The sequence below is a fragment of the Sprattus sprattus genome (genome assembly GCF_963457725.1).
Source record: "Sprattus sprattus genome assembly, chromosome: 19".
Lineage (NCBI taxonomy): Eukaryota > Metazoa > Chordata > Actinopteri > Clupeiformes > Clupeidae > Sprattus > Sprattus sprattus.
The window spans coordinates 7,788,374-7,797,758 of NC_137917.1; positions in this window are offsets into that span (position 1 = coordinate 7,788,374).

The window sequence follows — 9,385 nt, forward strand, 5'->3', positions numbered from 1 at the left end:
GCAGAGGAACAGCTGTCTGCCTGTTAGAGGGACCCTGTTTGGCCCCAAGGGTACAGCTCTGCTCAACAACCACTCCAGCCTCACGTACACACGCGAGCCTCGCTCAAAGACATGGTGACATTACACAAATGTGTCCATCACTGTTACAGCACAAGGTAACATACAGGGAGAGAGAGCGACACCTCAGGCTGTTCATATTCAGGATCCAAGATCCCTTTATCTCACTATACTGGTATGAGAGTCAAATTCTTGGGTTTCGGCTCCTCTACATTGCAGAAGTAAAGAATAGTGTGTTTGGTGCTAATGTAGATCATTTGCATGTTTGTGTGCACAGCTACGTACATCTGTGTGTGTGTGTGTGTGTGTGTGTGTGTGTGTGTGTGTGTGTGTGTGTGTGTGTGTGTGTGTGTGTGTGTGTGAGTGTGTGTGTGTGTGTGTGTGTCACAGGCAGACAGGCAACGGACCCTCAGTCTCCATTGTTCACAGGCCTGGTTGCCTGCTGGTAAAACTGTCATGGACCCTGCAGGTCTGGGCCCTGAGGCTGCAGGTGAAGTTCACAATTCCAATGAAAAGTTGTTAATTTGATTGAGATTACACCCCTCTGAAGCAAAACATTGATTGGATAGGATAGTGCATGGCTTGGTCCAAGCCACTGTGTTTTCCAGAACCAGAGCCAGGACCACATATGGACACCAGAGTGTTTTTGAATTGTACACACAGAATGGACAACCAGAGGACCTGATGGCGCTATTCACTGACTTTGGATATAAGTGTATTGGACTAGAATCGTGGTTTTCACCGTTAAAACCCAAGACACTGGTGATGCTAGCAAGAGCTAGATTGTCTAAAGGTCCTTCAAGAACAGCTGATCCATTCTACTGATCCTGTTCAAGCTAGCTCTACTAGTTGAAGGAACACTGTTACCAGGGCCAAATCCTTGTGTACAGTTTGTTCCAAGGTGGTTTGTACACGGGTGTTAGGTTGGTCCAACACCTGACGCAAAATTAGTATTTTGAATTTGATCTAGATATGGCACTTTTACCCTCCACTCAACAGTCCCTTCTCTTCATCAGAAACACAGCAGGAGGTAACATGATTCACAGTGTCTGAGTAGCTAACTGAACCCTTCTTAAACTAACAACAAACCAACCAACCAAACAAACAAACAAACAACAAACATTTAACACAGAGTAGGGAATTCTACTGTGATGCAGTACTATTCAGCCTCACAGGCTATTCACTCTCTGTCTTAAGAGGGTTCTATATCTGTCAATGTGAAGAATGTGTGCCAAAATGAGATGTACCGTCATAATCCGTTCCTACAGGATTTGGCACTAACCCTCTAACTGATGATGAAGTCAAATAAAATCAAAATAAACAATGCCAGAATGCTTCCCTTTGCTTTGTTAACCTCCCACACTGCGTGGTTCACTCACAATAAGACCAGTGGATATTACACTGGCAGCTGTGTTTGCAGAGCAGTTATGTCAGAGCAAACAAAATGTTTCTTGTGTACAAAATCTCAATGTTTCATTCCTGCAAATGTCATGTGGATCGATGAAACAGCTCCATTACTGATCTAATCAGTGGTGTTGAAGCACATGTTCAAAAGCAACGCGCCCCAGGCTACAATGAAATTGGACAAGAGCTGGGAAATTGTGTCTGAGCCAGGTACAAGTGTAAGGGGATTGTTTACGCCGTGTCTTTAAATTGCATTTCTTACCTTTTAATTCAGCAGAGAGGAGGAAACACACACACACACACACACACACACACACACACACACACACACACACACACACACACACACACACACAGAGAGACACACACACACACACACACACACACACACACACACACACACATACTCACTATCGCTCCCTCCCACACACACACACACACATGTCTCCTCTTCCGTGACCTCGCCGTTTCCTCGCCTGCCATATGAAAATGTCGTGACCTGATGACATCACCCTGCGGGCGGCTTTGACAGTGGACCGCTCAAAGGGAATGCAGGGAAAGGCGGAGAGCTGTGTTGGAGCAGGTGATGCTGTGTCGCCATGACAACACCTGACACATTTACAATTACACACATGGGAGCGGAAACACAGCTCTCAGCAAGTGAAGTGTAGAAAGCATCTCATCTCTCACAACAGAAGTGTGTAATATTATATGAGCTGACACACACACACACACATACACACACACTTTAAAGGGTCAATGAATAACAACAGGACTGAGAGCAGGGCAGGGAACCAATTATGAGGAGAGAGGCTCTTCTCACCGTCCAGAAAAATGTGTTAAACAGTTCTATACATGGTAATAATATATTATATACAATACCCCACTCTAATCTACTGTACTGTACTGCACTGTACTGTACTGTACTGTACTGTACCCTGGTACAAACTTGTGATATGGAGTTATTCAGAAAACAGCAGAAAAAGGGCTCTCCAGTTTACCTTCATCTAAGAAGGTCTACTATAGCCTTTTAGCTTCTTTTCATTTCATCTTATGGATCTCTTTTCCATTTTTGTATTTTGTAAAACACACATACAATGGTGCTGATAAGGTTATCAGTTATACAACAATGGCATTCATTCAATTTTTTCAATTTTCAAATGGCTTTATTGGCATGAATGTGCGATACATTGTTGCCAAAGCACTCAATACAACAATATTAACAGCAGATAACAGCAACATTAGTGATAATACTGATAACAACACACACACACACACACACACACACACACACACACACACACACACACACACACACACACACACACACACACAGAGATCAGCATTAAGGGAAAGAAAAAAAATAAAAATAATAATAATGATAAAAGATAAAAGTAAATGAATAAATAAAACAAAACAAGGAAGTAAATACATAACCAGAAAATTATGTCTCGTGGCTGTCATGACAAGCTTTCACGTATTTAGCAGATACATATATTAAATCTGGGTGTTCACCCAATATATATTTAATTTTTTTATTTTTGTCAAGTTGATTAAAATTTGGGATTATATTTTCAAATTTTGGGAAGAAGATTGATCTAATTGGTTCAATTTTTTTACAATTTATAAGGAAATGTTCTTCATTTTCAACTTCTTGTGTGCAGTATTCGCACAACCTCTCCTCCTTAGGTCGCCATTCATTCTCTCTTTAATTGGTGGGAAACAGTTTTTGTCCTTTAGTCAATTTTCAAGATTTAAGGTGTTTTTTTTTTTTGTTCTAGGCTATTTAAAACATGAAAACCATCCACCACAAGATAAGTAAATTGATACTTCAACTCTGTGAGAACATCTTCTTTGTTCATCAATAAATGAGATTATAGTCTCTGGTAGTCACCTGACCTTCACATACTACAGAAAAACAGGCGCAAGGAACACTGGCAATGTGAGAACTCATTCCACTACCTCACAATGACAAACACGACAGCATTTCATATTCATTGCCAGTAGAGGGCGCCATATGGTCTTACAATGTTACATTTATAAATATTTTCTGAAATTGACCTGGTTTGAATTGGATTGATAACTCCTTTTTACTACATGTACTGTTCAGTTTTACAACAAATGTGTATTCTCAAAAACGTATTTATACGAATCAATTGCATTCACCTACACTTTCATTTATCCACGACCCTGTCCGTTACAATACAGTACAGTGTAGGCTACACCAACGTAACATGATGGCACATAGCACCACTGTGACGGCACGATCTATCAAATAAATCATCATATATAAATGATCTTATTACAAGACATGGGCTGTTTCAAAGAGAGTGTTTAGTTTGGTGAAAAGCTTTGCTAGTAATCAAAAAAAGGACTGCAGTGTGTCTTTAGTTGTTAGCCCAAGAGAGTGCGTGGTGCACCAAATAAATTAAAGCCTGTAGATTGAGGTCCCCCTGGTGGTCTCACTTCAGGCTGGGAAAAAAACATACGTATCTTAAAAAATATATATCTAATGTTAATCGTTAATTGAATTCCCCCTAAAATCATTAAAACAGTCATATTTAAATGTGCAAATATATTCTCTACCTAAATATGTGGGGAAATGTATTATCGTTAGATCCATGCATAAATATGATTTTCTTTTTCACAACGTTTTACAGATGAGATGCATTCAAGTAATAAATAAATTCACCACTAGATGGCAGCTTTGTACTTTACAATTTTATATTGAGGGACTGGATTTCTAAACTCAGACACTGCATAGCGCACAGTCACTGACGCTGCTTACCTGACATGTACTAGGGCTGATGATACATGCAAATGTTATCTGAGCAAGATATCTTATACACACATATAAGATATATTAACACAAAGAGCTTAAGAAAGAAAACAATGAAAATATGTTATATATAATATGAGCAGCACATTTTGAAATGTACTGATTTGAAATGCAGATATGATTTATAATATTCTGATACTAGCACCAGCATGTTTACAGTGGATGCAAAGAAAAGCACTGTAGGCCTACTTTTATGTGTGTATCTTTTTTTATTTCTATCTATCCCTTTACAACTAGCCTTACACTCCATTTCGCTGTATCACCCCTCTCTCTCCTCCTTTCAATATTTACTCTTCACTCTTTTTCTTCACCATGACTATTTTAAGTATTTTTTCCCATTTTTCTTTATAGCTACTACTTTGTCCAGCAATTTTCACTCTATCTTTTGTCTTCATGTCAGCTTTCTCTGATTTTCAAGTCACTCACTCTCTTTCAATCACTCACTCACTCTTTCACTTAATCACTCTCTTTCATTCACTCTCTCTGTCTCTTTAGTTCTTTCTCTCTATCTTAATATCTTTCTTTCTTTCAGTCTCTCTCTCTCTTTCACCCTCTCTCTTTCACTTTCAATCAATTAAATTGAATTGGATTCCAATGGTTTTATTGGCATGACTGCATGCAATACAACAGTGTCAAATCATATTGACACAATCTATACAATCATAATAGACATAAATAAATAAAACAAACAATAAGCAGCAACAGTACAAATGTCATGGGGAACAAGAAAGGCTATGGAAGGTAGGTAAGTAAACATAGGATTATTAATGGGTAAACATTCATTATTAGCCATCTGGGACAGGGGGCCACAGAGCTGTGGAGCTCATGGCAGGCTGACATATTTTGCTGCCAGTCTACAGCATTCCTCCTTTTCTCCCAGTAGAGCAAAATATAGGTCTGTAAGACTCTAAGACGGTATTGGCTGAAGTTAGTTAGGAAGTGCAGCTCTGTCTACTTTGTTACCTGGACACAGTAAAAACACAATTTGTCTGTGTCGGTCTTCTTTTACTGCCAGGTTGCGCTCAGTCCGAATTTAGTCCGTTTTCTCCGCTGTTTCATATCAGAGACTGTGGTCAAGTATGTTGCCTCATTTATTTCATTCTGTCATAATTTCTTACTTCTAGTATTTGTCTGTTTTGTACTTAATTACCTGAAAAACAACCTAATAAAAAAGTATGTTGGCGTATGTGTATCTGAGCCCTCAGTGTATTGTCCGTTTAGAGCAGGATACGTTTCCATTTTGTTCTGGATTTTGTTCACTTTGTCCAGTGATCTGTATTTTCTTCTTCTTTCATCATACTTTGGCTGGGTCTAATTTTCTGAGTGCATAAATCTTGAAATTGAGGTGGTTGTGGTGTTCTGACCTGGGTGGTTGAGGTGGTTGTGGTGTACTGACCTGGGTGGTTGAGGTGGTCGTGGTGTACTGACCTGGGTGGTTGAGGTGGTCGTGGTGTACTGGTGGTTGACGGTTTGCCCAACCTCTGGACAAGTAAGCAGAGGGGACTCCTTTGTGGGTTCAACTGACAGCAGGAGGGCTTTGTAGGAGAAGGACAGTGGGCCAACTGTTTTAACATGATTCCAGAAATGTAGGGCTAATTTTTTTTATATTTAACAGAAGAGGATATTGGCCTAATTCAGCTCTACATGGAGAGTTGAAGTTTTTCTCTGCACCTGGAGAATATTTTTGCAGAGCTCTGTATGCAGGATTTCAATGGGATATTTGTCCCATTTTGCCCAGATTTGATGGGTTTGTGTACCCCACACCTCACTGCTAAATAATGCACTGGATTGGATGATTGATTTGAATATTTTTATAATTGGTAGTGTTTATTGATCTATAGATGGCATAGAAAGCCCTTTTTGCTTTGTCGCTTAGTTCGTTCACAGTTAAGCTAAAACGTGTGTGTGTGTGTGTTTGAAATGAGTCCTATATATGTATAATGATTTGTTTGTTCAGCAGTGTTTCTCTGTGGCCTGGACCTTTAGCGAATAGTTAATACTTTTATTTAGGGTTGGTTGACTGTTAGGGCCCAGGCTTAACAGTATTATTTTTATTCTGATTTGGGTTTGTTCTAACCCCTTTTTTGTAGGGGACAGCAGCACAAGGTCATCAGCATCAAGTGGACACTTTATTTCATTGTCTTGTAATTCTAGACCAAATGCATGGGGATTCTCTAATTGTTTTACCAATTCATTAATGTTTATATTAAATAGTGTGAGGTTACTGCCCTGTCTTCCTGCACATCCCTGAAAGTAAGGTTCAGTTGTCTTTTTTACAATCTTAATTAAGAGTACCCTGTTAGTATACATTGATTTGATCAGAGTGTGTATTTAACCTCTAATACCGCTTTGGATTAATTTAAAGAAAAGGCTGCTGTGCCAGAGTGAATCCAAGGCTTTATAACCTCCACTAAGCAGGCGTAGATTTTTGCATTATTTTTGTGGACATAATTGTCAATTAGTGGGTGTAATGTGCAGATATGATCTGTAAATCTCTAAATTTAGGTTTGGAATTAAATGTGGCTTTTGGTTAATACGCAATGTTCTGAGATGTTCTGTCAATCTCTCTCACTCTCTCTTTCAATCACTGTTTTTAATTTATTTTTCTGTATCTTATAGCATTTAACTCCTCAATGTCTTTAATTTATTTGTCTATCTTTTTCATTCACTCTCTCTTTATCTCTCTTTCTTCCAATTACCATAGCAACCACCATGGCCACCCTGGCAACACCCTAGCAACCACCTCAATTACCCTAGCAACATCCTTGCAACCACACAAGGGCTCAAATACACATACGTGTCTTTTTTCAGGCAGAAAAGCTTCAGTAACGCCTTGGCAAAGTGCGGCGGCCAAAACAGAAGCGGTGCGCTTCCCTGCCATGCGCTGGAAAGTTGAGAATAGTTCAACTTTTAAGCGCACCTAAAAAACGCTTCAAAGACGCAACGCGTGGTGGAGAAGGGGCGCACACGGTAAACGCGCCATGCCATAGGAATCAATGCATTGGCTCGCGTTTAAAAAAAACGCGTATGTGTATTTGAGCCCTAAGGCAACCTCCATGAGTACCCTATCAACAAACTTTTCACTTGAACCTATAACCCTGGTCGAATCCTGGTATAAGGGAGGTGTAAGGGTGCAGATTTTGCGAGTAAACGGTGTTGTTCAGTGCTAAATGAATTGCGTTTCTTTTAATGTACATCTTTGGGTGTAAGGGAAGTAAAAGGTATAATTATTTGTTTCATATATTAAGGCGAGACACTACAGGTGAATAGGGTAAAAATCTTAAATAATAGGTATCACCATGAAACTTTCTCAGTTGATTAGTCATGTTGAGATGAGAAAAAAATGTATTACAAGTTTTTTGTATTTTGATGTTTGAATATGCAAATTAGGCGTTATCTCATTAAATATGCGCTAATTTGCATCATGTTTAAAAGACCATGTCTGATCATGGGATAAAGCCAGGTTAAAAAATCCTTTTCCCTTTTGTTGGCATATTAGAAGGGAAAAAAATTACAGAGGGATTTATGGATATCTACTTTTGTTTTCCTGTAAATCAGAAAAGACTGTCAATAGCCTTAAAAAGTCGAATGTTCGTGAATCATCACTCTATCACTGTCTCTTTGTCACTATTCCTTTCTCTCTTATGTTTGATGTCTTTGTCTTTTTCTTTCACTCACTAAGTCTGTCTTTATTCCATCTCTTACATATTTTGTCTCTCTCTCTCTCTTTATTTATTTGATTGATTGATTTATTTAGGCCTCGGAAGACACATTGAGGAAAATATCCTCATTTTCAATGGTGCCGAGGGTACAATGAGAGTTAAAAAATAAAATAAATATGCATATAAAATAGTCCAGGAGTACAAGGGAACGATCATAACAATTTTGAATATCCGGTAAATCCAGTAAAATACTATGGTTGGGTCAACAGTTACAATCATTGGGTAATCTCTATTTATAAATGTATTTCCCTGTCCATATGGTGTCTCTCGTCTGAATTGCTGCCTTCCTCTAACATTGACAGTCTTTCTCTGTATGCATTTATTTGCTTAAATGGTCTAATCTTTTACTTTATATTTGTTTTACAAATTAGATATTTTTTGCTTTGCATGCAATGCTATTTCTTTCTGGTTATCTTCACTGTATTATGTGACGACGACACATACAGTAAGACCTGTTCGATACTTTTCTGAGGCAGCGTGGTGATGCAGCTCTCTCCCTACCCATTCTGGTGCTCTGCCCTCCTCGTCATGACAACATTAGACTAATCTGATGATTCAGGTCTCCCTTGTGACCGACACCAGCAACAGTCGAAACCCAACGCCTCCGCTGACTCTGTATGTGTCTCTCTCTCTCTATCTCTCTCGGTGTGTGTGTGTGTGTGTGTGTGTGTGTGTGTGTGTGTGAGTTTCCTCATGTCATCCACACAAACCAGAGGGGGCCACACTCTGCACAGTCTTGGTCCAAAAATAAAACTCTTCTTGTTCCTGACTCCCACAGACCGAGGCCAAAAGAGCACCAGCAGCCCTGAGATGGATACAAACATGACTGCTCCGCTAACATCTCCTCTCCTCCCCCCTCCTGTCCTCTCATTTCTCCCCATCCTCTCTTGCTTATTCTCTTCCACACATCTCCTCTTCTCTCATCTTTATATGCTCTTTTCCAACGTATCTTCCGTTTCCATTCCCACCTTGTGAGAAATAAATGATAATTTTTTGGATTGATTGATTACTAAAATGTTCAATAATTTGTTCTAGTTCACTTGATATAGCCTTAAAATACATCTATCTAACAACAGATTTAACACATAAGATGTAACAGTTTGCCTGTTTGAAGTTACAAGACGTTGGCAATGGCATCAGGTGGCCTCCTCATCTTAGACTCGACACAGCTCGACACACCCTGGCTTGGCTCTGTGAAGTCAGCAGACAACAGGCGGGACGCATGCGTCCTGCGCGTAAACCAGACTGGAAGGTCCTGACTGCATCTTTACGACACATCTGACTACTGTTGCGTGCAAAGCTACCGTCAAATAGCTACATGATCCGTTTAATCCCGAAGGATTCTCTATCCCTGAAGAAAATA